Here is an 8,965-nt window from a genome sequence, read left to right as displayed (position 1 = left end):
TAGCAGAGACACGCCCCCTTGCCAGTTCAGCAGACAAAGTACAAGACTGATCTCTCGAAAGAGCTAAAGAAAGGAGAGCGTGAATGCGCGCTCTCTCTCCAGCTCTTACACTGTCCGTAGCAGAGACACGCCCCCTTGCCAGTTCGGTAGACAAAGTGCAAGACTGATCTCTTGCAAGAGCTGAAGAGAGGAGAGCGTGAATGCGCGCTCTCTCTCCAGCTCTTACACTGTCCGTAGCAGAGACACGCCCCCTTGCCAGTTCGATAGACAAAGTACAAGACTGATCTCTCGCAAGAGCTGAAGAGAGGAGAGAGCGCTCTCCTCTTCCCAGCTCTTACTGTCCATAGCAGTCACTTGCCAGTTCAGAAGAAGACTGATCTTGACAGCTGAAGAGTGAGAGAGCGCGCGCACACTCTCTCCTCTATCCTCGCTCTTGCTTTAACACTGTCCGTATCTGATTGGACAGTGTCACAGCCATAGTAACACGCCCCCTTGCCAGTACACGCCCCACTGACAGTTCAGGGGGTTATATAAGTATCGGGCGCCACATATAACGGCACCGATATCTAAATAACGGAGGGAGGTAGAAAAAAAAACTGTAAAGTGATCCAGGGTTTGTGCAGCCCTGCCCATTACATGCTGCACTCAGCTGCAGATGTATGGGCAGGTGAAAGGTTCTCTTTAAGGGGTTAATAATACATGCAAAATCTGTATCAAATCTGCACTGTGTGAAGAAGACCTTACATGAATGTTCTGAGAGGGATTTAATGGAACACCAGGGGGCGCCATAAGCATTATTTATATTGATTATAATTGAAAAATAACTATCCAACAGAGAAATGTAATATTTAACCCCTTAAGGACGCAGCCTAGTTTTGGCCTTAAAGGGAATGTGTTGCCAGAAAAACATGTTTGTTTTTTTTTAATTAAACATTTAGTGTGTGGGTGATTAAACATTGTTCAAATTTTTTTTATTTTTTTCACGAGTCAGGAAATATTATAAATTAATTCTAATTTATAATATTTCCCATTTCTGGTCACTAGATGGAGCTATTCCCAAAATTGCAGCATTGCAAAATTGGGTAAAAAGCCCTCTCTCTAGTGAGCTCTCAGCATCCCCCCCCCCCTCCTTTATCCTGGCTAGTGCCGGGATAAACGAGGGGTTTGAACGGTGTAACCTCCTACACTGTGTGTCGCCATTTTTTGAGCTAACACAAAGTGTAGTAGGTTTACATACAGTAGTAAACACACACAAACACGAACATACATTGAAATCTCTTACCTGCTCCTGCCGCCGCGGCTCCCTCCGGCCCGTCCGCTCCGTCTGCTGCCGCTGGTCCAAGTGCACAAGTCCGGAAGCCGCGACCGGAAGTAGTAATATTACTGTCCGGCCGCGACTTCCGGTCCACAGGAAAATGGCGCCGGACGGCGCCAATTTCAAATTGGACTGTGTGGGAGCGGCGCATGCGCAGTTCCCACACAGACGCCGTACACACAAGTGAATGGGACGGGAGCCGTTCGCAGTCCCTATGGGACTGTGGCTGCCGTATTCCATGTCTGTATGTGTCGTTAATCGACACATACAGAAATGGAACAAAAAATGGCAGCCCCCATAGGGAAGAAAAAGTGTAAAAATAAGAAAAAGTAAAACACAAACACACAAATAAATATAAACGTTTTTAATAAAGCACTAACATCTTTAACATATAAAAAAATAATTTGTGATGACACTGTTCCTTTAAGGCTCAGAGCCCATTTTTCAAATCTGACATATTTCACTTTATGTGGTAATAACGTCGGAATGCTTAAACCTACCCAAGCGATTCTGAGACTGTTTTCTCGTGACACATTGGGCTTCATGTTCGTGGTAAAATTTGGTCGATATATTCAGTGTTTATTGGTGAAAAATTGCAAAATGTAGAGAAAATTTTGAAAAAATTGCATTTTTCAGAATTTAAATGCATCTGCTTGTAAAACAGACGGTTATACCACCCAAAATAGTTACTAGTTCACATTTCCCATATGTCTACTTTAGATTGGCATCGTTTTTTGAACATTCTTTTATTTTTCTTGGACGTTACAAGGCTTAGAACATAAACAGCAATTTCTCATATTTTTAAGACAATTTCAAAAGCCTTTTTTTTAAGGTACCTTTTGAGTTCTGAAGTGGCTTTGTGGGGCCTATGTATTAGAAACCACCATAAAACACCCCATTTTAAAAACTAGACCCCTCAAAGTATTCAAAACAGCAGTTAGAAAGTTTTTTAACCCTTCAGGCATTTCACAGGAATTAAAGCAAAGTGGAGGTGAAATTTGCAAATTTCATTTTTCTTGCTGAATTTCAATTTTATTCATTTTTTTTTTCTGTAACACAGAAGGTTTTACCAGAGAAACACTACTAAATATGTATTGTCCAGATTCTGCAGTTTTTAGAAATGTCCCACATGTGGCCCTACTGCGCTCGTGGACTAAAACACAAGCCCTAGAAGCAAAGAAGCACCTAGTGCATTTTGAGTCCTCTTTTTTTATTAGAATATATTTTAGGCAGCATGCCAGGTTTGAAGAGGTGTTGAGGTGTCAAAACAGTAGGAATCCCCCAATAGTGACCCCATTTTGGAAACCACACCCCTCAAGGAATTCATTTAGGGTTGTTGTTACCATTTTGACCGCACAGTTTTTTCACAGCACGTATTTGAATTGGGCTCTGAAATGAAAAAAATGTCATTTTTTCCAATAAAATGTCATTTGTGATCAAAATTTCTTATTTTCACAGGGAACAAAATACCCCATTTTGTTGCCCAATTTGTCCTTAGTGTGGCAATACCCCATTTGTGGTGATAAACTGCCGTTTGGGCCCATGGGAGGGCTCAGAAGGAAAGGAGCGCTATATGTTTGTTGGAGTCCAGATTTTGTTGGATTGGTTTTCGGGTGCCATGTCGCATTTGTAGAGCCCCAGAGGTATCAAAGCAATGGAAACCCACCAGAAGTGACCCCATTTTGTAAACTACACCCCTCAAGGAATTCATTTATGGTTGTTGCTAGCATTTTGACCACACAGTTTTTTCACAGCACCTATTTCAATTGGGCTGTGACATTAAAAAAAATGACATTTTTTCCAATAAGATGTAATTTTTTACCAAAATTTCTTATTTTCACAGGGAACAAAATACTAAATTTTGTTGCCCAATTTCTCCTGAGTGCATCAATACCCCATTTGTGGCAATAAACTGCCGTTTGGGCCCATGTGAGGCCTCAGAAGGGAAGGAGCGCTGTGTGTTCTTTGGAGTACAGATTTTGCTGGTTTGGTTTTCGGGTGCCATGTCGCATTTGCAGAGCCCCAGAGGTATCAAAGCAATGGAAACCCACCAGAAGTGACCCCATTTTGGAAACTACACCCCTCAAGGAATTCATTTATGGGTAATGTGACCATTTAGACTCCATAGTTTCTTCACAGAACTTATTTGAATTGGGCTGGGAATTAAAAAAATATATATTTTTTCCAATAATATGTCATTTTAGCTCAAAAATTCTTATTTTCACAAGAAATAAAATACTCCATTTTGTTGCCCAATTTGTCCTGAGTGCGGCAATACCCCATTTGTGGTGATAAACTGCCGTTTGTGCCCATGGGAGGGCTCAGAAGGAAAGGAGCGTTGTGTGTTCTTTGGAGTCCAGATTTTGCTGGATTGGTTTTCGGGTGCCATGTCGCATTTGCAGAGCCCCAGAGCTATAAAAAGCAATAGAAACCCACCACAAATGATCCCATTTTGGAAACTACACCCCTCAAGGAATTCATTTATGGGTGTTGTGACCATTTTGACACCATAGTTTTTTCACAGAACTTATTTGAATTGGGCTGGGAATGAAAACAAAATTATTTTTTTCAAATAATATGTAGTTTTGGCTGAAAATGTCTTATTTTCACAAGAAACAAAATACCCCATTCTGTTGCGCAATTTGTTCTGAGTGCCGCAATACCCCATTTGTGGTGATAAACTGCCGTTTGGGCCCATGGGAGGGCTCAGAAGGAAAGGACCACCATTTGGCCTACTGGGGATTTTCTAGTGCGAAGTCATGTATGCAGTAGCCCCTGAGGTACCAGTACAGTTGAAACCCGCAAGAAGTGAACCCGTTTTAATAACTACACCCTTAAGGCATTCATCTAGAGGTGTAGTGAGCATTTTGACCAGAGACCTACACCCCATAAACTGTAATGTGGGTTCTCCCGGGTATGGCAATACCCTACATGTGGCTGTTATCAGCTGCCTGGACACACAGCAGGGCCCAGAGGGGAAAGACGAGGGGGGATAAGCTGTGTGGAGTGCATCAGGGTAAGTAAAATTGGGGTAAATTATAAACCAAGGACTGTATGATACATCTTAAAACACTTTCATACAGAGCTCTTGTTTTTCGGGACACGTGTCACATTGATATATTGTGTCCTTCCTTATCCCCCTCTTATAGCAGACTTTGTACCTCTTTTGACTTTTTCCCTTCTTGCCAGTTTGGGGAACTTCTCCTGGAAAGTGTTGCCCTGGTACGATGCGTGTGGGCTCGCTTCCAGAAGTACTGGGTGCCCCCCCTTCTTGGTCCCTAAAGATTAGGTTCTTGATAATCACCTCTTGAAATTCCAGGAAAGTTCCTGTCTGGCCTGCACATCGACGTAGCATGTACGCATTGTACAATGCCATCTGTATGATGTGCCCGGCCAGCTTCTTATACCACACCGCATGGCGCTGTAGGGCTTCAGGGCTTGATCTTACAAGTCCACCCCTCCCATGTACCTATTGTAGTCCAGGATGCAGTCTGGTTTGGGGGTGGCCTTTCCTTCATATAGCCTAAACCTGTAGGTATACCCTGATGCACTCTCACAGCTTATACATCTTCACGCCATACCTTGCCCTCTTACCTGGCAGGTACTCGCGGAATTGAACCCTCCCTTTAAAATGTACCAGGGACTCATCAATAGAAATACACTTCTCGGGGGTGTATGCTTGGGAAAACCGGGCACTGGAACGGTCTAATAGGGGTCTCCGTTTATACAAACGGTCAAAACTGGGGCCATCTCGGGGTGGGCACGGCTCATTATCAGTATAATGTAAGAAGCGAAGTATTGCCTAATTTATTTATTTTTTTAGGTTCCAGTTCAGTTCTGAAGTTGCTTTGAGGGGCCCATATATTAGAAACCCCTATCAAATACCCCATTTTAGAAACTAGACCCCTCAAAGTATTCACAACAGCATTTAGAAAGTTTATGAAACCTTTAGGTGTTTCACAAAAATTTAGAGCAAAGTAGAGGTGAAATTTACATTTTTTTTTTGTCAGAAAATCCTCTTTATACCATTTTTTTTATAACACAAAAGGATTTATCAGAGAAACGCAACTTAATACGTATTGCCCAGATTCTGCAGTTTAGAGAAATATCCCACATGTGGCCCTCGGGCGGTAATGGACTGAAGCCCCGGCCTCCGAAGCAACGGAGCACTTAGTGGATTTTGAAGCCTCTTTTTTATTAGGCACCATGTCCGGTTTGAAGAGGTCTTGTGGTGCCAAAACATTAGGAACCCCCCAAAAGTGACCCCATTTTGGAAACTAGACCCCTTGAGGAATTCATTGCAGTTTTCTTGGGGTGCATGCGGCTTTTTGATCAGTTTTTATTCTATTTTTAGGTGGCGTGGTGACAAAAAAACAGCAATTGTACTATTGGTTTTTTTTTTCGTTTTTTTTTACAGCGTTCACCGTGCGCTATAAATGACATATTCACTTTATTCTGCGGGGCGATACGATTACGGCGATACCAGATGTTTATAGTTTTTTTTATGTCTTATGGCGTTTGCACAATAAAATACGTTTTGTAAACAATCATTCACTTTTTGTGTTCCTTATTCTAAGAGCCAGAAAGTTTTTATTTTTCAATCAATAAAGCCGTGCGAGGACTTATTTTTTGCGTAACGAACTGTAGTTTCCATCAGTACCATTTTTAGGTACATGCGACTTTTTGATCTCTTTTTATTCCATTTTTTGGGAGGTGAAGTGACCAAAGAATTGTTATTGTGGTTCGGTTTATTATTATTTTATTTTACGGCGTTCACCGTGCGGGATAAATAACGAAATAATTTTGTAGTTCAGGCCGTTACGGACGCGGCGATACCAATTATGTATAGTTTATTTGTTTGTTTATATATTTTTATTAATAATAAAGGACTGATAAGGGAAAAGGGGGGATTTTTACTTTTATTACTTTTAAATCTTTTATTTTCTTATTTTTACACATCTTTTTTTAACTTTTTTTTAACTTTATTACTTTGTCCCACTAGGGGACTTGAGGGCAGGAGGCCCTGATCGCTAATCTAATACACTGCACTACATACGTAGTGCAGTGTATTAGAACTGTCAGCTACTCACTGACAGCAAGCATAGTGGGTCCTGACGTTGTCAGGACCCACTAGGCTTCCGTCTATGGCATAGCCGGACGCCATTGTTTGGTGTCCGGTTGCCATAGTCACCATCGCCGGCCGCTATCGCGTAGCAGGCCAGCGATGGCAGCTTAACCCCTAAAAAGCCGCGATCTCTATAGAACGCGGCTTTTAAGGGGTTAATCAGCGGGGACACAGCGATCGGTCCCCGCTGTAGGAGCTGTGACAGCTGCTGAACAAGACAGCAGCGTCACAGCTCCTGTATGTGTCGGGAGGACGGCCGAAACGGCCGTTACTCCCGAGACGTACTATTACGGCATGGAGCGCGAACGATACAGCTGCCATGACGTAATAGTACGTCAAGGAGCGGGAAGGGGTTAATTGTGGGACAGTTTCCTTGATGTATCTGGTTTCCACACCAGAAAGCCAAGAACATAATTAGCACACACCTTAATAAAACAACTACAATGTTATATTAACATTGATGCAAACAGCATATAGTTACCTAAAACTAAGGCTGGATTCACACGAGCATTTTACGTCCGTAATTGATGGACGTATTTCGGCCGCAAGGCCCGGACCGAACACAGTGCAGGGAGCCGGGCTCCTAGCATCATAGTTATGTACGACGCTAGGAGTCCCTGCCTCACTGCAGGACAACTGACCCGTACTGTAATCATGTTTTCAATACGGGACAGTAGTTCCACGGAGAGGCAGGGACTCCTAGCATCATAGATAACTACGCCTGGAATTACGGCCGAAAATAGTGCCTGAAAGCGTCGGCAAACATCTGCCCATTCATTTGAATGGGTTTTACGATGTTCTGTGCCGACGGTCACTTTTTTTATGCGCCGCTGTCAAAAGACGGCGCGTAAAAAAGATGCCCGTGTCAAATAAGTGCCTGTCACTTCTTGGGACATAATTGGAGCCGTTTTCCATTGACTCCATAGAAAAACAGCTCCAATTACATCCGTAATGGACGCTGCGAAAAACGACTGCACATGCCATTACGGCTGAAATTCAGGAGCTGTTTTCTCCTGAAAACAGCTCCGTAATTTCAGCCATAACGGACGTGCACGTGTGAACATACCCTTAGGGCTTATTCAGACGACCGGGATATACGTCCGTGCAACGCGCGTGATTTTTACGCGCATCGCATGGACCTATATTAGTCTATGGGGCCGTGCAGACAGTTCCGTGATATTTACGAAGCGTGAGTCCGCTGCGAAAAACTCACGACATGTCCGTTCTTTGTGCGTATTTCGCGCATCACGCACCCATTGAAGTCAATGGGTGCGTGAAAATCACGCTCACCACACGGAAGCACTTCCGTGGGACGCGCGTGATTCGTGCAACAGCAGTGCTTTTCTGTTTACAAACATACAGAGTGTCATATGATGCTGCCACACGGAGCTGTCATGTGCCTTTTGCGCGCGCAAAACACCGTGTTTTTTGCGTGCGCAAAACGCACATGCTCCTGTGAATCCGGCCTTAGGGTCAGTTCACACGCTGTGTAAATACTGCGGATTTTCCGAAACTGAATTAGTTGTGGAAAATCTGCAGCAAAGTGGATGAGATAAAACAAATCTCATCCACACGGTGTGTAAATAAATACTGAGCAGAAAAAACGTTTAGAAATTGACCTGCGGTGCAGAGTGTTATTCCGCTTGTAAATTGTACTTGCGTAAACGCTTCTTATTTGTTGCGGGATTTCCCCATTGAATTCAATGGGGAGGTAAATCCCGCAACAAATAGCAGTTGTTGAGCTTTTTGCGGTGGATTTACAGCGATCCCGCCGCAAAAAAATGCAATATATTATACTTATCTAGAAGTCTGTGTTTCATCCTCCTGGGATGACGCTTCATCCCACGTGACCGCCGCTGCAGCCAATCACAGGCTGCAGCGTCTCCAGGGATAAGACGTCATCTCAGGAGGCCGGCATGCTAGAAGGCCGGCTATGTGCTACAGTTTTCTGTAGCAGACATTACAGGCGAAAAACTGCACCAGTTTGGTGCGCTTTTTTGCCTGGAATTCCCTGCGGCATCATACAGAGGTAACGCATGGATATGGAAGCATCATACTAATATATCTTCATAGGGCTTCACATCGTTTTTTATATTAGGGCTGCATAAATATGCTCTACCCGTTCTCTATTGCGCACTATGTTGCGGTCTGTAATGCATACGGTCGTGTGCGCTCGGCTGTTTCTATAACTCGTAGAGCTCAATGGAGACAGACGCTCACAGCTTAATCTCCTATACGCCTCAGACATATCGCTACTTGAAGCGTTGGGCTCGGGGAAGCCCGACATCACTGTCCATACATGGACAGTGATGTCAAGGGTTTCTAAAGTTGAGCAGTCCCCGGCCAGAGAACTACCCGATGGTCTGGCCGGGGCCTTCGCAGTTGAAAGCCCCTGACATCACTGTCCATATATGGACAGTGATCAGGGGCTTCTCCAGAGACAGAATCCTGTGGATTCCAGTCCTGGGGAAGCTCTCCAAGTAAGGGCCTGTTCACATCAGCGTTTTCTTTCAGTTGATTGGTTC

This window comes from Rhinoderma darwinii, chromosome 9, assembly GCF_050947455.1.
Source record: "Rhinoderma darwinii isolate aRhiDar2 chromosome 9, aRhiDar2.hap1, whole genome shotgun sequence".
Classification (NCBI taxonomy): Eukaryota; Metazoa; Chordata; class Amphibia; order Anura; family Rhinodermatidae; genus Rhinoderma; species Rhinoderma darwinii.
The sequence above is the reverse complement of the archived record's forward strand: the minus strand, read 5'-3'. Positions refer to the sequence as shown.